The sequence below is a fragment of the Panthera onca genome, chromosome B4 (genome assembly GCF_046562875.1).
Source record: "Panthera onca isolate mPanOnc1 chromosome B4, mPanOnc1 haplotype 2, whole genome shotgun sequence".
Lineage (NCBI taxonomy): Eukaryota > Metazoa > Chordata > Mammalia > Carnivora > Felidae > Panthera > Panthera onca.
Genome location: NC_138345.1, coordinates 85,265,968 through 85,286,398, shown reverse-complemented (window position 1 = coordinate 85,286,398; position 20,431 = coordinate 85,265,968). Strand labels below are relative to the sequence as shown.

General features: G+C 35.7%; 1 protein-coding gene across 7 annotated transcripts in view; it reads right to left on the bottom strand.

Moving 5' to 3' along the window:
- Window positions 1-20,431, bottom strand: part of SLC16A7 (solute carrier family 16 member 7) — a 191,472-nt gene that overhangs the window by 98,475 nt on the left and 72,566 nt on the right. For 2 of the 7 annotated variants that reach the window (XM_060657092.3, XM_060657094.3), the window contains exon 2: window positions 1,054-1,158. The exons of the other annotated variants lie outside the window; for them this stretch is intronic. The gene's annotated coding sequence lies outside the window, so the exon portion shown is untranslated. The remainder of the gene's footprint in view (window positions 1-1,053; window positions 1,159-20,431) is intronic. 7 annotated transcript variants of the gene reach the window in all.

The following is a 20,431-nucleotide window of genomic DNA, read 5'->3' as shown; positions in this document are numbered from 1 at the left end:
TTTTAGATGTGAACTACTGCTGTAGTTAAAAGGACTCTGAGAATGCTAATTGATAATAAAGGTCAAACTAACTGAAGATGTTTTTATAATGGGCAAATTATAAAAAATAATATGAACCAGCACATAATTATTTATAAAGAATTGGAAATGGACATCCCACACCAAGCAATTCCTAATTTCTAATCCTATACTTTAGAATTGTGTACAAGCAGTTTGAGTGGGCTGAATAGGGGCCCCCCAAAAGATGTCCATGTCTAATCCCTAGAATCTGCAATATACCTCATATGGTCCTAGAACCTGAGTGCTTGTGTTCCCTCAAAATTCAGATGTTGATACCTAATCCCAAATGGTGATGGTATTTGAAGGCAGAGCCTATAGGAGGCAGTCACCAGGGTGAAGTTCTCATGAATACGGTTCATGCCCTTTTAAATGAGGCCCCGAGACAGCTCCCTTGCTCCCTCTGTCGAATGAGGATACTATGAAGCAGGAAGAGGGCCCTACCCAGACACTGAATCTGCTGGCACCTTGATCTTTGACTTCCCAGTCTCCAGAACTGTGAGAAATAATTTCTGTTATTTATAAGCCACCTAGTATATGGTATTTTGTTACAGCAGCCTTAACAGACTAAGATAAAACTCGGTACCGGGGGCAGGATGCTGTCTGACATTATCTTTTTTACCTCTTATATTTTAGTGACATTCTCTGGTCAACCTGGAAAAATGGAATATATTTACAGATTTTTGGGTCTTCCATTATGCATTTAGTCTTCAAAGATTTTCTGGTATTTGTTTCTTTCCTCAATTTGAAAGGAAGGTAATTAACTGGCACTAAGAAAGGGGTGTTAAAAAAAATTCCTGAAGATTTCCAGGAAGATTACAGGGCCATAGAATACCCTTCTCACTTTTCTATTACAAAGCCCATTTTAAAAAATTAAGTAAAGAAAAAATCCATAAGATCTCCGGATACCAAGGATGAGATTGAGAAATACGCTAGAATCTCCTAGAAGTTTCTATAAAATACAATACTGTTGAGGGCAGGATTAAGATATAGTACCAGAGCAAGGTGAATCAACCCAGCCAGAGACATGAAGTAACATGGTCTTCCATTTCACCAAGATAAGCTCCCTTATTCCTCTGCTCACCAGGTGGCTGAAGCTTCCTGTGAAGCAATGCTCCTTTTAGAATCCTGTTTTAGTTCCATCTATGACATATCTCTTTGTCCCCCAATAGAATTGTAACCCAATTCTACAATGCCTGCATCCTCTCACCCTTGAGTAATAGTATTTATAATATGGGGAAAGTAAAGACAACTTAAATGACCAATGCTGGGAAGTGGTTGAACATATGTCACTGCCATTCACTTGGTAAACTGTTATACATACATTAAATGATAATTACAGAAGTTGTGCAGTAACAAAGGAAATATGTATTATATAATGTTCAGTGAAAACATGATGCTAAAAATGTGTATGATAGCAAAATTCAAAATATATGACAAAAGAGATGCATTTAAAAAGACCTCATAAAGGGCACCTGGGTGGCTTAGTCAGTTGAGCGTCCAACTTCAGCTCAGGTCATGAGCTCAGGGTTTGTGAGTTTGAGCCCCACATCAGGATTTTGGATCCTCTGTCTCCATCTCTCTGCCCCTTCCTGGTCCTGCTCTTTCTCTCTCTCTCTCAAAAATGAGTATTTATTTAAAACAACAACAACAACACATAGGTCATAGTCTTGGGGTGAGGTTGGTAAAAAATATATATATTTAACTATACTAGTTTGGAATAACACTTATTATAATATCTTACTATATAAAATGCTTTAAGTTAATCTTACACATTTAATTATTTGCCCTAATTTTGGGGTTTATGTCTGCTTTGAAAAATAGGTTAATTTTAACTCATACACAACAATTCAAATATGGTTATTGTAAGTAATAGAGTGAAATTGGAAGCTATATTTTTAGAGACCTTTCCTCTGTTTTTGTTTCCTTTTGTCTTGCTTTATATGATTTTGTTTTTAGTTATACCTAAATGAAATGATGAGGCTTTTGTATTGTAAAGAGGATACCCAGAGATGGTCTCCATGTATCAGTTTAGATATACATTACATTTTCTCACTACCAATTACCCATGTAAATAACACTTTTTGTTACCTCTTAAATTACAAGTAAGCATCACTGATTAAGACACCTGACATTTTGACCTGTATTTTCTCATAATTCTATTGAGTAGCTATTGTCTCCATTTTGCAGACAATGAACTGAAAGCCAACCATGTCGGGTATCTTTCCTTAAGTCTACCTGCTGCACTTGTTTCACTCTAGGACAAGGCACTCAGAGTTAAGAACTGTACGCTTCCTACTATCTTCATGTTACTCTGCAATCCTGAGCCACTGGCAGTGTGCACGTTGCCGCCCTTTTTCCACCCTACTATCTATTTTGCCTGTTCCAATTCTGCTTTGCTTCTTGTCACTTGCCTAGGCTTTCTGCCTTCCACCCATTTCAGCTCTGTACTTCCCAGGAGACTTCAGGAGACATTCAGTTGGTAATTGCCAAACTAGGAAGAGGAAACAAAAGCTGGAGCCCACGGAAAATTAACCATCCAGTGCATTCAGGAAATGGTATCAAGAGTCAGGACTATAAGGCTTTGAAGGGAAGGGCTGTGCAACTCTTAGAAATCTAACCAAGTTGTCAGTTGTTTCTTTTACTACACACTTAGCAATGGATTCGATTGACAATTTTATTTTTTCTTCATCATTATTTGTCCTGGTCTAGTCATGTTTGCCCTGCGTCTCTGAAAGCAAAATATACTCCCTTCCCACTAACTTTGGACATGCTTTGTCAATGCGATATAAAGCAGTAAGAGTCACCTTAAAATATGTTTGCATGTTTTGACACTATGCCTATAGTCCTTACTTCTAATATGAAAACATGTCCCTAGATCCCTGATGTTTGAAGGTTAGCCAGGAGCCAACCGGCGCTAGTGCTGACCCATATTTCCAAGTAGCATGAATAAGAAATAAATATCTATTGTCATAAGCCTTAACATATTAGAGCTGTTTGACAGAACAACAAAATTTGAGGTGGTGTATGTAAAACAAAATCCTAAAATGTGTGGCATTGGTTTTAGGGATAGGCCGATGGTTGTGAGGAAGGACCCTGTTAGAAGAGATTAGAAAAATGACAATTTATGTTAAGCAGAGGCAAAATATTTGGTAAAACTATTTGTCTGTGGCGTCTTGGAAGGCAGAAAATGCACACAGGGCAGTTGGCATTTTGGGACAAGAGATTTAGATAAAGAATGTTGGTATCATGAGTTGGTTTTAACTAGCTACATTTAACAAGTACTAGCAGAGGCAATAAGGTCATAATAGATTTGATCTGCTTGCAAGCAAGGGTGGAAAGGAAAAAGGGACAATCCATGTATTACAGGGAATTGGAGGGTTGTAAGACACATTTCCGTCCCCTATAGATAGCCTGGTAAAAGATTCTCAAATTAAGACACTGCCTCAATGCAAAAACTGAATCAAAAGGTCACGGGAAAAGGCCAAACCAAGGGTGCAGCCTTAGTGCTTTTTCTTAAAATCTCTTACTGGCTTGAGTCAGACACCAGTAAGTTCTTTCAGTTTAAAAAATAGTTGAGGGCAGGGGTGGAAAAGAAATGAATCGTTGGTCTCTGAAGGTCTAGTAACCTTAAATTGTCTCTCATTAAGTGTATTTAGAGAGGCATTGCTCATAAAAAACTGAGAATGTTCTTATTTGCACTAATTGGAATCAAATAATTTTAAAAACATTTTAAAGGGTTATATTATAAAATGTTGTCATCAGCCTGGATAGAATGGAATAGTGTCTGTTGGAAATATAAAATGATCAAGTGATTAAAATGACTCCTATATCCTGCATCTTGCTTTATGTGACATACAGAGATCTAACACTGGAAAATTTGAATACATAGATCACATTAAATGTCACTAAAGTGCCGTAACCCTTTGAGCAAGTGGCATTCACACTGGCTCTTAGTTTCCTTATTTGTAAAAAGACAGCAGGATTAAGCGTTCTCTGAGGCCCCTTTCAGCTTATATTTGATTCTATGACACAAAAATAGTCCTATTTTATAGACTCTCTTAGCTTGTGAAATACAAATTTCTTTCTCTCCGAAAATAAGCAATGAACAGATAGACATTATTTGAGCAAGTTTTCCAAGATTCCAAAAACTTGGAAATGAGAAAAGTTCTTTTGAAAAAATCCTCTGAAGGAATTTCATTATGTAAGGGGACTGGGCCACATACTTAAATACAAGAAGGCTCCTACAGGACAAGTATTAGTTCCTTAAGTGTGCTTAGAATTTTATTCAATTCCCAAATCACAATTTAGTTTCCATAAAAATTATTATATGAGATCCTCAGAGTACCTGGTTGGTATGTGTTTGAATGGTTTTTCATGATCAGGATTAAAATATTGACGCATATTGCCATGTTCTTTAACAGAATATGTTCCCATAAAAGCAGGACAATTTGGTTCAGTGTTGCAAATAAATCACGTGAAGGCATCTTTCCAAAACAGAGTGAAAACAGCACCTTGCACATGATATATTCAAAGTGTTTTAAAAACTATGTAATATTTCAATTCATACACTATATATTTTTAGTTCCCAAATTTGCCCAATTTATATATCCCTAAATAAAAAAAAAAAATGTACTATACAACTACCAAAAGGGAATCAGGTCATCATATTATTGTTCAGTACAAATAACATGTTTGATAGAATTTTAAATAGTCACTGAAGATATCATTAATAATGCATAAGAATTGACTATTTATAAACATTCCAAAAGGTATCCCTCTTGTCTAATTTATATATAAATTTTATGACACTGACATCGGTGGGGACCGTTAACTGCAGTCATTTCTTATAAAAGATCAATAAAACCCAGCTGAAATAGGAGGCAGAGTCGAAGTGATTACTTTCATCCCATTTTATGACATTCTCAAGAATCACTCTAAAGATCCTCTCAGGAAACTTCCCTGTAAAGCCCCACAAAATCCACAATTTTAAGCCCTCGTATTTAAAATCTGATGTTATTGTTATGTGATATGCACTGAACACTGATAATGAAGTTGATGCTGACTGGAACAAAAATGAACCCAAAGTTAAATAGAACCTAGATGAGAGCTACAGGAGCCACTGAAAATAAATCCATTGGTTGGATCCCGCTTGTCACTTCTAGAAGGTCACCAGAAAGAAGCATCATCCCCAATGCAGAGAAAAGAAAATCGTCTCACTCCTTTTCTCCTTTCCTTACAGTACTAGTCAAGGCTGTGACTCCCACAAAAATTCAGAAACAAATGCAGTCATCTGAGAACAGACGACACACTAGTACCACACAAAATTAGAGTAATGAAATGATGAGAACCCTTTCATCTTTGCACGCTGTATCCATTTTTTCCCCTTAGCTTTCTCCTAAAAGCCTGGTGGCTTCACTCAGATTTTGCTGCCACCTGGGCAAGGATGATATCGATAATTCCAAGCAATTTGAGGTCAATTTAATTTCTCTACCTTTAATCAATTTTTATTAGTTTAATTTTGTTTCCACCTTGCTGTTCCCTTGTAGATCCTGGCATCCACCCATCTTCTCAAGAGACTGTCCTGCCTGACTGGGTACCATTCTGTTCCAGGCGATTCACTCCTATTTGTTCTGAATTTGCCTCAGCCAGGGAAGAGCTCCCTCACCCTGAGGCTTTCTTTACACTCCTTGCTGCTTTACAAGACAGCGCTAAGCTTTCTCTTTTAGTTTGCTCGTCCAACACATCCCAGCCTGACTGACAGCAAGACAAGCAGCTGAGGTAGGAACTACAGGCTGCTACCGTTTCTCCCTAGAACTTTCCAAACCTGGGGACAGCAGAAAGGGGATTCCTATCTTTAACCTCCACTGCAAACAAACCTTCTCTTCCTGTTCTGTTCTGGACAAAAAGACATCCTTCGCTTTTCTCATGCTAATTCATTTATTTATCATTGTTAAGGAAATCTCTCTGACCTTTCTAAGGGCTTTGGAAACAATAATTTCCATGCGTTATTTTTAATTTTTAATGTATTTGTCTATTCTGGTTCTTTCCTTTACCCTGTGTTTACCTCTTCAAGCCTAAAAAGAACAGGAAAGCATAACTTACTCCAGTTACCATTTTTTTCCTGAGCTTTCATTATATTTCTCTCATCTTTACCTCAAAACTTCATGCAAGAGACATCTTCCCTTAAAACCTCTATTTTCTCACCATCTACTCGTAATTCCTTGCTTGGAACCTTTCACTTGCAAGCTTTGCTGAATAAATTTTCTCTTAAAAACGAGCTATGACTTCCTAATCTCCAAAACCACTGGCGCTCATTTCAGAATTTTCTATGGTATTTAACAATATTTAATTGTACTTTGTACTTGAGACTTTGGTTTCTATCTCACTCCCTCACTCTACCTCCTTCCATGACTAGTTTTCCTCTTCAGGTCCAACTATGTGGGTTCTCATAAAGGTCATATTGTTGATTCTCTTTTTCCTTTACCTACTCTCCATAATAGCATCTACCTCTAAAAATTCAGTTACCACTTTTACACGTGAGGTAGCAATTCTCTATCCCTTGTGGCTATGTTTTTCCTAACTTATAGTTCTTTATTTCGTACTACTCCCTAGACATTTTCAAAAGGATATGCCACTGAAATGTTAAATTCCCCTAAGTCTGTTAATTGTAGTAACAGTCAGGTCCTAGGCTGTAAATCCATAAGTCCTTCCTTACGCATGGATACTTTTCTTTAATAGCTCTTGAATGCATCTTTCTTTTAATTTCTCTTTGACCAGTATGGTTCACACTCCTGTTCATCTCACATTGTCTCCTAAGGGACTGTCCCATCTTCAATTTCCCATGCTTGCCTCCTATAACCTCTTCACACAGCCAGCCTCCCTTTGATGTTCCCCAGCAGGATTAACCTCCCAACAGTACCCTCAGATCGGGTTACTGCATCACTCAAAAACTTCAGTGGTACCGCAGAGTACAAGGCATTGCAATATTTGACTATACTAAATCTTTCTTGCTCATTCTTATCATTCAAGTTTTAAATTTGCATAATACTCTATATATTACATAAAATACCTGTCCCACAAGATGTTTACATATAAGTAATCAGGTAGATTTGAGGAATTCTCTGCTAAATGATGTGTTTATTTCACAGTTTCTCAGTCTTCACTGTTAATATGCATTTTGGTTTGCTTTAGTTATAGGATACAAAGCTCCCAGACTTGTTTTAGGGCAGAAAGGGGCTTTTTCCCCCCAAGAAGTCTACCTTCCCTTCATTTACTCAATCCTCCTACATAGTCACATGATGAAATAATGCCCATCCTTCCACACAAATAAACGATGCCTTTTAAAATAAAATCATGGAAGTCTTTCTAATAACTTATGAGAAGGGAAAATCTACCTTCTCTAAACTCTGAAAGCCATTTTATTACACTATGCCATATCTTATTTTGAAATTATTCACGTCTATCCTCCATCCTGGACTGTAAGTATCTTGAGACCATGAATCATGAATAAATCATATTATATTCTCTATAGTACCTACCACGTAACCTCAGATTAAGTAAATAACTTCATTCCAGGATATATAAAACTTGACACAGGTTGTTTTTGTGTTTTAGAGTACTTCACTTCTTATAGTCCTTTCGAATGAAGAAATTTATGTACATTCAATTATATAAAAGTGGCACTTAGTAATAACATAAAAATCCTAACATGGAGTTTGTTACTCATACAATCCTAAAATAGACATTGGTGCTAGAATCATTATCTGCAGATAATGACAAAATTTACTCAATGTATTTAGTTTCAATGGCTCAATTTATTTCAGTAAATGGGGTCGGGGATTCACACAGAACTAAATGAAACTAGGTAAATTTTGGTCTCACAGAAAACTTTTTTTAATTAAAAAAATTTTTAATGTTTATTTATTTTTGAGAGAGAGAGTGTGAGCAGGGGAAAGGCAGAGAGAGGGGGAGACAGCGAATCCCAAGCAGGCCCTACACTGTCAGTGCAGAGCCCGATGTGAGGCTCAAACCCACGAACCATGAGATCATGACCTGAGCTGAAATCAAGAGTCGGAAGCTTAACCGACTGAGCCACGGAGGCGTCCCTCACAGAAAACTTTGTAAAAGCCAGTCAGATTCTAGTCAAACTAATTAGAATTTCTAGTTTCACCCAGTTCCTTTGGGGTCAAACATGTAAAATGTATTACCAAGGACCGTGGGGAATAAAGCTGTATCATGGGATTCCTAGAGGCTCATAATTCTACCTGGTTCTAAGCTGACCCATCAAAGTGATGGAAATAAATATGCCTTTGAATCTAGCCCTGTCTTGAGAGGAGTTCAGACTGACTAAGCCACGCTCCTTTGGGACCTAAGGAAAAATGTCATGAATGACACAGATGCCATCTATGTCTAGAGCTGACTCTCTCAAAAGAACCTGTAATAGAGATCCCCATCCAAATATAAAAGACTAAGACATGCCGTAGGTTGAATCACTATTTAAAATATTATGTTCAGTAACACCTGACCTTAAAAGGGGCTACAAAATGAGAAACACTCTTCATCTCTCTTCATTCCCAACCATGCTTATACCTCTCTCTCATTACTATGCATCTCCTGGTAAACCAGGAGATTACAGCAGATTCGCTGGTTACAAAAAATGTTATGAACAACTTTTCTACAATTTTTGGAGCAGTTCTAATTTTAAGAAAATGTTTGTAATGAGGTATGGAGACTTCTAGATTCAAAGGAGAACAATATGTTTATACAGACGATTGTTCCGATGCAGGTAAAATTGAGGTTCCAAACTATGCTCATAGAGCTAGTGAGCTGAAGATGATTCTAGGAATCTATTTGCACGAATTAACAATTCTGTTTTGTTGTTGTTGTTGTTGCCGCTGTTGTTGTTGTTGTTGTTTTGTCTTGCTATGTGGCTAAAGGCAGAGAGAAGAGTGCATGGAGGCCCAGGAGAGAGTAAAATAATCCAGTAAACAAGATGTATGGCATAGTACCCATGGTCAGTCTGCAGATTCTAATGGACAGAGAGTTTAGGGACAGAACCTCAAGAAAACTGTTTTCCCAAAAGACTTTGAAGGTCTGTACACATTGATGTTTTAAGATTCAGAAGATAAAGTTTGGTATATTCAGAAGTTTTAAGATTCAGAAGATAAAGTTTGGCCAGCTTCAGGCCCTCAGTAGTCAATTACTTTTGGAGCATCAGAAGACAAGGTCTTTTCCATTGGCAATGTTTCATTTTTCTTGTTGTTGTTTTCACTGAGGGCATTACTGGTGAGAAGCAGTAGTGGAAAACCTCATCTGATCTCTTTCTGATCTCATGTGATTCCCAGAAATGTTTGATGGAAGATTTTTCAGAGAATTCAAAGTCCTTATAAAAAAGTAAAAGGTGAAGAGTCAGAAGAACTGGGATCATTAATATCAACCTGACTCCATATTCAGTTAATATTCAAGAAGTATGAATTGAAAGCCTACTGTATGCCAAGTGCAGTGGCTACAGTGCTGAACAAAACAAATCCCCACCCGTGGTTGCGTATTTTAGTGGAGGAGAGAGGCAAAAAGAATGTTGTAAATATAGACAAGATAATAACAGACTGATACCATGTAAAAAGGAAAATAAACAGGGTATAATGATAGAGATTCATCATTCACGGGTGGGATAAACAAACAAACAAACAAACAAACAAAAAACAAGCTTGCAAATAAAGTAGCCAGGGGAAGTAAAGGAAGTAAAATGTGAAGGAATTTTTATTTCACTTCCTTCTAAATAGTAGAAGTTGAAGAACCTTCTTCTCTCTCTGACTTCTTCTCAATCCAAAACTTAATTGCAATCAAGATAACTCATCCTCAGTCTAAGAGAAATAAGACTAGATATAATCCCTATGAAGTTCAAAGTTGTTTTTCAAATATAGTTAACCGTTTGTTTTCTGGAAAACATTATATTGGAAAATGCCCCCATTTTCTGTGATATTCAGCCCCAGGGCTCTTGGATGCTCTAAGGATCAATTCACTGCCTGCTTCATTCTTTCTTGGCTATGGGTCCCAGGAACTCAGCCTGTTTTCTAGTCTTCTTGTCTGTTGCCTCTCTGTCTTTTTTTAAATTCTACTCTTGTAGTCTTGACTGGAAAGTGGGATAGTTTCCCTAAATCTTTCATTTCTTGACAATCCTAAAGTTAGACAGAAAACTCCTTTGTTTGGGGGGTTGTTATGAATCATCACTGTGGGGAAATACATGGGGATAGTAAAAATGATAAATACGGTAAGTTTTACAGCTTAGAGTATTAACTGTGCTGGTCTTCAATTAGAGATTTTGCCTGTCTCTGAGATGATAATTAAAGTGGAAAATGAATCTCTATCCTGAGTTCTCATTCCTGGAGATAAGCCTTGCAAGTCTCTTCCTTCATTCTAATTGTCTGCCCTCATGACGAAATCAAGACAGAACATTGTGTTTTCATATCTTCTTGTTTCCTGTGGTGATACATTCATTTACTCACTTAACATTTACTGGGTATCTCATTTTATGCAAGGCATTAGAAATATAAAGATGACCAGGACACAAAATATTGTCTCTGACCTATGAAATAACTCCATCTAGGAGGTGAATTATGAAGTAGATGGTTACAACAGAGTATGATATTTTTTTTCTGTTTCTTTTTTTTTATTTTTATTTTTTCAATATATGAAGTTTATTGTCAAATTGGTTTCCATACAACACCCAGTGCTCACCCCAAAAGGTGCCCTCCTCGATACCCATCACCCACCCTCCCCTCCCTCCCATCCCCCATCAACCCTCAGTTTGTTCTCAGTTTTTAAGAGTCTCTTATGCTTTGGCTCTCTTCTACTCTAACCTCTTTTTTTTTCCTTCCCCTCCCCCATGGGTTTCTGTTAAGTTTCTCAGGATCCACATAAGAGTGAAACCATATGGTATCTGTCTTTCTCTGTATGGCTTATTTCACTTAGCATAACACTCTCCAGTTCCATCCATGTTTCTACAAAGGGCCATATTTCATTCTTTCTCATTGCCACATAGTACTCCATTGTGTATATAAACCACAATTTCTTTATCCATTCATCAGTTGATGGATATTTAGGCTCTTTCCATAATTTGGCTATTGTTGAGAGTGCTGCTATAAACATTGGGGTACAAGTGCCCCTATGCATCAGTACTCCTGTATCCCTTGGGTAAATTCCTAGCAGTGCTATTACTGGGTCATAGGGTAGGTCTATTCAGAGTATGATAAACATCATTAAATGGGTAAATTCAGATTTCTATGGAGAAAGATGAGGAAAACTGAGACCACATGCTGAAGTTAAGGAATTATCTCAAGAGTAGTTGAAGTCACAATGACCTGGGTAAGCTGACTCTTGAAATATAAATGGGATCCACTTCTGGGATGGATTGGGGCCTGGTGGGATAGGGAGTGGTAACAGATGACAAGAAAATATATCAATTGGTATGCCCCAGAAATAAAAGACAGCATGACATCATGATGTAGTTGGAGAGAAATTAGGTGAAAGGGCATATATTCTATTCATCTTAGAGTTTGGGGACTTACATTCTGCTTTTTGAGAAAGGGGATGATTTAGTTAGTTACCATTTTAGAAAATAATCCTAGATATAGAGTAGAGAAGAAGATGATTGAAGAGATGATTTAACAAAGTAGTTAAATTCTATTGCAGTAATCTAGAAAAGACATGAGAAAACAGTATCCAGAGAGACAGAAGGGCAGATTTATTAAAAATAATAGCTATAATAATTTAATGGATATACAACATAAAAAAGGTAAATTATGACATTAAAGACACAAACTGTGAAAAGAAGGGGAGTAAAGAGTAGAGTTCTTACATGCAATTGAAGTTAGGTTGTTATCAGCATAAAATAGACCATTATATCTATAAAATGTTTTATGTTAGCCTGATGGTAACCACAGAGCAAAAACCTATAGAAGATACACAAAAGATAAAGAGAAGGAAATTAAAGCATACCATTAAGAAAACTCACCAATTCATAAAAGAAGACAGCAAGAAATGAAAAGAAAAAATAATGGAGCTATAGAATAGTTAAAACAATAAAATGACATTAGTAATGGTATCAATAATTATTTTAAATGTATGGATTAAATTCTTAGTCAAAAGTCATGGAGTCACCAAAACCAAATGGAAAAAAAAAGAAAAAAAATATATGCTACTTATAAGAGACTCACTTCAGTTTTAAGGATCCACATAGGCTTAGAGTGAAGGAATGGAAAAAGATTTCCATACAAATGTAAATCTAAAGAAATTGGAATGCTGTATTTACAGCACTCAAAATATATTTTAAGTCAAAAACTCTAGGAAGAGAAAAAATCATATAATGGTAAAATGGTCAATTCATCAAGAGGATATAACAATTATAAATACATATATGAGGCCAAAAATGGACCCCCTAACTGCAGTAAGCAAACACTAACAGATCTAAAGAGGAGAAAAAGACAGTAATATAATAATATTAGAGGATTTCAATACCCAACTTTCAACAATGGATAGATCATCCAGACAGAAAATCAATCAGGAAACACTGGACTTGAAATATACTTTATCCAAATGGACCAAACAGCATATACAAAGCATTCCACCCAAAAGCAACAGAATCCACATTCTTCTCAATTGCACACAGAACATTCTTTAGGGTAGATCATACGTTAGGTGACAAAACAAGTACTAAAAAATTTAAGAAGACTGAAATCATACCAAGTATTTTTTTCAACCAGAATAGAATTAAACTAGAAAGCAACAACTGGAAAAAAATTGGAAAATTCACCAACATGTGGCAATTAAAGAATATATTTCTGAAGAGCCAAAGAGTCAAAGAAGAAATAAAAACATTATCTTGCGGGGTGTCTGGGTGGCTCAGTTGGTTAAGCATCCAACTCTTGATTTTGGCTCAGGTTATCTCATCGTTCATGGGATTGAGCCTGCACAGACAGTGTAGACCCTACTTGGGATTCTCTCTCCCTCTGCCCCACCTCTGCTCATACACTCTCTCTCTCAAAATAAATAAATAAACTTAAAAATTTTTTTTAAATATCTTGAAACAAACAACAACAACAACAAAATGGAAACATAACATGCCAAAACTTATGGGAAGTAGCAAAAGTAATTCCAAGAGGGAAGTTTATGGCAATAAACATCGACCTTGAGAAAAAAGAAAGATCTGAAATGAACTAACTTTAAACCTCAAGGAACTAAAAGAAGAAGAACAAATAAGCCCAAAGTTAGCAGAAGGAAAGAAATAACAAAGATTAGGTCAGAAATAAGTTAGAGACCAGAAAAAATTAGAAAAGATCAATGAAACTAAAAGCTGGTTTATTTGAAAAGATAAAAAAACTGAAAAATCTTTGGCTAGACTAGGATAGGAAAAAAAGAACATTCAAATAAATTACATCAGAAATGCAAGAAGAGACATTACCACTGATAGCATGGAAATACAAAGGATCATGACACCGCTATGAAAAGTTATATGCCAACAAATAGGATAAACTAGAAGAAACATACAACCTAATATGACTGAATCTTGAGGAAAGAGAAAATCTGAACAGATTAATGACAATTAAGGTGATTGATTCAGTAATCAAAACTTCCCAACAACAAAAAGGCCAGGACAAGATAATTTGAGTACTGAATTCTAACAAATATTTAAAAAGAATGAATGCCAATCCTTCCCAAATGCTTCCAAAATGTTAAAAAAAAAAGAGGGGGTTGGGTGGGGAAACACTCCCAAACTTATTCTATGAAACCAGCATCACCCTGATGCCAAAGTAAGATGAGGACACTATAAGAAAATAAAATTAAACATCAAATTCCCTGATGAACATAGATGTAAATATTTGCAACAAAACATTAGCAAACAAATACAATAGCACATACCATGAACAAGTGGGATTTATCCCTAGCATGCAAGGATAGTTCAGTATACACAGATCAATAAATCTGATACACCACATAAAGAGAATGAAATATAAAAATCATATGATCTTCTCAGTAGATGTAGAAAAAGCATTTAACAAAATTCAACATCTCTGCATGATAAAAACTCTCAAGAAATTAGGAATAGAATGAATGTGCTTCAACATAATAAAGACCATATATGATAATCCCAGAGCTAATGTGATATTCAACAGAGGAAAATTGAAAGCTTCCTCTAGGACCAGAAACAATACAATGATATCCACTCTCGCCACTTAGATTCAACAGTACCAGAAGTCCTTGCCAGAGCTATTAGGCAAGAAAAAGAAATAAAAGGCATCCATATTAGAAAGAAAGAAGTAAAACTATTTCTATTTTCAGATGATATGAATTTATACATAGAAAATCCTAAATAATTCATCCAAAAACTTAAAATTAATCAAGATTCAAATTCAATACACAGAAATCAGTTGTTATTTCTATACGCTACTAGTAAACTATCTGAAAAAGAAATTAAGAACAAAATCCCATTTACATCAAAACAATCAAATACTTAGGAGTAAATTAAACCAAGGAGGTGAAAGATCAGTGCACTAAAAACTATAAGACTTTGATGAAAGAAATTGAAGAAGACAGAAATAAGTGAAAACATATCTGCAGTAAATAAAAAGAATAATTTTAAAGCAACCTAAACACTCACTGAAATCCCTATCAAGATACTAATGGGATTTTTTTTTAATATAGAAAATTCCAATCCTAAAATTCATATGGAACCACCCTGACTGGACAAAGCAATCTTGAGAAAAAAGAACTAACCTGAAGGCATCATACTTCTGATTTCAAACTGTAAAACAAAGCTAGCATAATCAAAACATTATGGTATAATCATAAAATAGACACATAAATCAATTATAACAGAGTCACAAACCCAGAAATAAATCCACAGATATATGGTCACTAATATTTGACAAGGAAGCCAAGTACACTGAATGGAAAAAGGATAGCTTTTTCAATAAATAGTTTTGGGATAATTGGATTATCACATGCAAAGGAATGAGACTGGGCCTCTATCTTACACCACTCACAAAAAATAACCTGAAACTGATTAAAAACTTAAAACATAAGAATGAAATCCTAAAACTCTTAGAAGAAATCACAGGGGAAAATCTCCTTGAATTGGTCTTCACAATTACTTTTGGGATATGACACTAAAGCACAGCAAACAAAAACAAAAAATAAAAGTAGGACTACACCAAACTAAATTAAAAAATCAATAAAATAAAAATTCAACCTATAAAACTGGAGAAAATATTTGCAAACCATCTCTATAAAAAGGGGTTAATTAATATCTTGTATATACAGAACTCATATAGCTCAAAAGCAAAAAACAAACAAAAAACAAAAAAAAAAAAAACCACATTCCAATTAAAAATTTGACAGAGGACCTGAATAGACATTTTTCCCAATAAGGCATACAAATGGCCAACAGATATATGAAAAGATACTCAATATCACTAATCCTTATGGCAATGCAAAACAAAACCACAATGAGATATCACATAACACCTGTTAGAAGGACTATTATTTTTATTATATTTTATAAGTTTTTTTTAATTGAAGTGTCATTAACATGCAGAGTTATATTAACTTCAAGTGTGAAAAGTAACAATTCAACAATTCTATACTCAGAGCTCATCAAGATAAGTGTACTCTTAATCCCCTTTATCTGTTCCACCCATTCCCCCACTTATGGCCCCTCTGGCAACCACCAGTTTGTATTTAAGAGTCTGTATTTTGTCTCTTTTTTCTTTGTTCATTTGTTTTGTTTCTTAAGTTCCACACTGAGTGAAATAATATGGTATTTCTGTTTCTGTTAGCATTATACCCTCTAGTTTCATCCATGTTGTTGTAAATGGCAAGATCTCATTCTTTTTTATGCCTGAGTAATAATCCATTAAATATATATACCATATCTTTATCCATTCATCTATGGATGAACACTTGGTTGCTTTCATATCTTGGCTATTGTAAATAATGCTGCAATAAACATAAGGATGCATACAGATGGCCAATAGACACATGGAAAGATGCTCAACATCACTAACCATCAGGGAAATGCAAACCAAAGCCACAATGAAATACCACCTTATACCTGTCAGGTAGGCTAAAATAAACAAATTTAAAAATTTAAAAAAATTAAAAAAAAGAAGGAACAACAGTGTTGGCAAGGATGTGGAGAAAGGGGAACCCTTCTGCACTGTTGGCAGGAATGCAAACTTGTGCAACTACTAAGGAAAACATTATGGAGTATTGTCAAAAATTTTAAAATAGAATCACCATATGATTCAGTAATTCCACTACTGGATATTTACCCAAAGAAAACAAACAAACAAAATAGTAATTCAAAAGATATATGTACTCCTATGTTTATTGCAGCATTATTTACAATAGTCAAGATTTAGAAGGCAAATTATTAACAAGAGAAGAATGAGCAAAGATGCAGAGGAAAGAGAACCTTGGTGTACTGGTGGTAGGAATATAAATTAGTAAAGCTACTATGGAAAACAGCAAGGAAATTCCTCAAAAAATTAAAAGTGGAATTATCATAAGATCCAGCAATACCAATTCTGGGTATATATCCAAAGGGAATAAAATCACTATCTTGAAGAGATATCTGCTCCCCCATGTTCACTGCAGCATCTATTCACAATAGGCAAGACATGGAAACAACCTAAGTGTCTACTGATGGTTAAATGAATAAACAAAATGTGAGATATACAACATGTATGTGTGTGTGTGTGTGTGTGTGTGTGTATATATATATACACACACATACAAACACAAATATATACAGACAGATAATGAAATACTATTCAATCATTAAAAAAAGCAGGGGGGTGCCTGGGTGGCTCAGTGGGTTAAGTGTCCGACTTCAGCTCAGGTCATGATCTCGTGGTCCGTGGGTTTGAGCCCCACGTCAGGCTATGTGCTGACAGCTCGAAGCCTGGAGTCTGCTTCGGATTCTATGTCTCCCTCTCTCTCTCTGCCCCTCCCCCACTCACCCTCTGTCTGTCTGTCTGTCTCTCCCTTAAAAATAAATAAACATTAAAAAATTGAAAAAACAAGAAAATTCTGCTACTGATGCCAACATGGATGGATCTTGAGGGCATTATGCTAAGTGAAATAAATCAGACAAAGAAAAAAAACACTGTATGATCTCACATATGCAGAATCTAAAAACAGTGAACTCATAGAAACAGAGAGTAGAATGGTGGCTGCTAGAGGTTGAGGGGTGTGGGAATTGGGGAGATATTAAATAAGAGTACTAATGTCCACTGATAAGATGAATAAGTTCTGGGGATTTAATATACAGCATAGACTATAGTTAACAAAACTTTATTATATACTTCAGAGTTACTAACAGAATAGATGTTAAATATTCCCACCACAAAATAAAAATGGTAATTATATGAGGTGATGGAGGTATAACCTACCCCTATTGTGGTAATCATTTTACCATATTTAAATGTATCAAATCATCACATTGTAGCAGCGCCTGGGTGGTTCAGTTGGTTAAGTGTTGGACTCTTGATTTCGGCTCAGGTGATGACCTCATGGTTTGTGAGATGGAGCCCTGTGTCCAACTCCACGCTGACAGAGTGTGGAGCAGGCTTGGAATTCTCCCTCTCACTCTCTCTATGCCCCTCCCCTGCTCTCTCTCAAAATAAATAAACTTAAAAAAAATCACATTTTACATCTTAACACATCTTACACAACAACTAACACAATGTTATATCTCAATAAATCTGAGAAACACACACACAGTGGATCAATACAAAGTTTAGAATAACTGTTACCTCCTTTGGGAGCAGGTTGGAGAGGAAACAGGAGGGGAATAAAGTCATTTCAAGGGATGTTTCTAGTAAATTCTCCAGCTGAATGGTAGGTTTCTGGATATTTATCATATCAATATGCATTCTAATTTATGTAAATGTTACTTAAAATGTTTTGTATTTATCACATATGTTTCAGTGATAAAGAAAATACATAGTAATAGTAATGTTATTTTATTTTCTTAGTAGATGAGAAAACTATAGCAAATGTGTATTATTTTCCTTCCTTCCATTTCTTGCATTTTGTTTCCTTTTCAATGTGACACACTTTAATTCTTTAAAAAAATAAATTTATAACGTTATAATAGTACAAATACCCTTGAGAAGAAAGAGAAAAATGATTTGTTAGTTTTCTGTTTTCCAGAAATTACAAGTTCAGTTAGTGAGGGCTGCACCTAATTATCTATGATTGTTTTTCAAGTACATTTGCTGTACTCAAATAGATAATTGTAGCAAAAATCCAATAACTAGTAAACAGATTTTTTCATATAAATATTAGGTTTACTGCTAGGTACAAATTAAAAAAAAAATCTCAGGAGCTACTTGTCATTTAAAAAGAAGAGCAGAACCATGTCAGCATAATTTAAAACACAATGAAACTTTACTTTTTTAAAAATAAAGCTTTAATTTAAAATGATTAGATTATTTTAAATGCACATGTCCTCAATATAAAAGAAATTGAATTTTTTATCCAATTAGTGAAAGCGCATAGTCAAAATACTTAAAACTGAGGTAAATTGTTTTTTACCTAGAAGCATAATAAATCAGAAGCAAACTCTGTCAAATGTTAGTCATTGAGAACATCAATCTGTACAATGACTCTGCTGTCAACTTCAGGTTTGAGGCTTAATCATTTTAGAAGCAAGAAAGCCATGAGTCATATTTTATCCAGGAGGCACTTGAGAACACAATATTCATGCTGTTACCCTCATAAATTTCTTGACAATTTGCCTCAAGGTCAATTGGCAATGAAATAATAGAAATTTTAAATTTTGAACAGATTATGTGAAGGTGGATTTAATGAATATGTAACCTGCACTGTCATTTGGTCTCATGTACATATACTTTGGAAGATACCAGATAGCCTGCAAAACTAATAAAACACACAATAGTCCTGAAGTATACTTAACAGGTAATCACATGGCATATAAGCACTGAATAACATCAGAATGTGTCACTCCGAATCATTTTTTCTAAAGGGTTAGCTTTTGGAGTTTTTAAAGAATGTTTCATATGCAAAGAAACATAATTCATTAATTTATGATACCTACATAAATTTTATTACGTCATGCATCATATTTATTTAAAGACCATGATGCAAAATGGTAATAAGGCAAAATTGCCTACTAAATATTCCCCTCTCTGTATCCACCTCTCTAAATAGTTCCCTTTCACATTTACTCTTGGCTTGGCCATGTGACTTACTGTGTATGTATTAGTCTGTACAGGCTGTCCCAATAAAATATCATAGGCTGGGTGGCTCAAACAGCAGAGTTATTTTTTCTGGAAGCCCAAGATCAAGGTGCCAGCATGGTCGAATTCTGGTGACAACCTTCTTTCTGGCTTGCAGAAAGCCACCTTCTATGTGCTCACATGGCCTTTTCTTAATGCATGTGTGCAAAGAGATATCAAGCTTTCTGATTTCTCTTTGTATAAGGGTAACAATTCCATCAGACCTCGTCCCCACCCTCATAACCCAGTTACTTCCCAAAGGCCCCATCTCCAAATACCATTACATTGGGAATGAGGAGTTTAATAAATGGACTGAAGCAGGGGAACTCACAAGTATTCAGTCTGTAACAATATGGCCAATGGAACAACAGCAAATATGACACAGAGACTTCAAGACCATTTGTGCATTTGAGTCCCTCCTTTCTTGTTTTCTGGACCCCCATCATCACTACCCGAGAAAGGAGTCTGAGGTAGCCCGCTGGGTAATAAGAGACACGTGGCCTTATTCCGTCTTTGTTCTTGCTGATCCAGACTAACTTAGCTCATGAGTAAAATGACCTGATAGCTGAGGATCAGTCTTACCACACTCTGAGACAATTATAATTGCAGATTACTACCACTCTCCCCACCTCACCGGGCCTTTCAAATACTAACACTACTCCTCCTTGGACACTGTGGCATGAATTAGTGATTCTTTAGTGGAATACCATTATTCCACATATTCCTCCTTGGACACTGTGACATGAATTAGTGATTGCCTTAAATAGTTCTACTATCAAACTTCTGCCAAAAGAAGCTTCCTTCATTCTAGCATTTGATTCACAAATATTTTCAAACTACATGGAAAGAGGTCAACAGGCTAAGATTAGGGACACAACCATGGAACAAGATGCAGCCCATGCATTCACACAGTATGTAATTCGTTGGGAGATAACAATAAAAAAGGGGCAGGGGCGCCTGGGTGGCTCAGAAAGTTAGGCATCCAACTTCGGCTCAGGTCATGATCTCATGGTTCGTGAGTTCGAGCCTCACATTGGGCTCTGTGCTAGCAGCTCGGGGCCTGGAGCCTG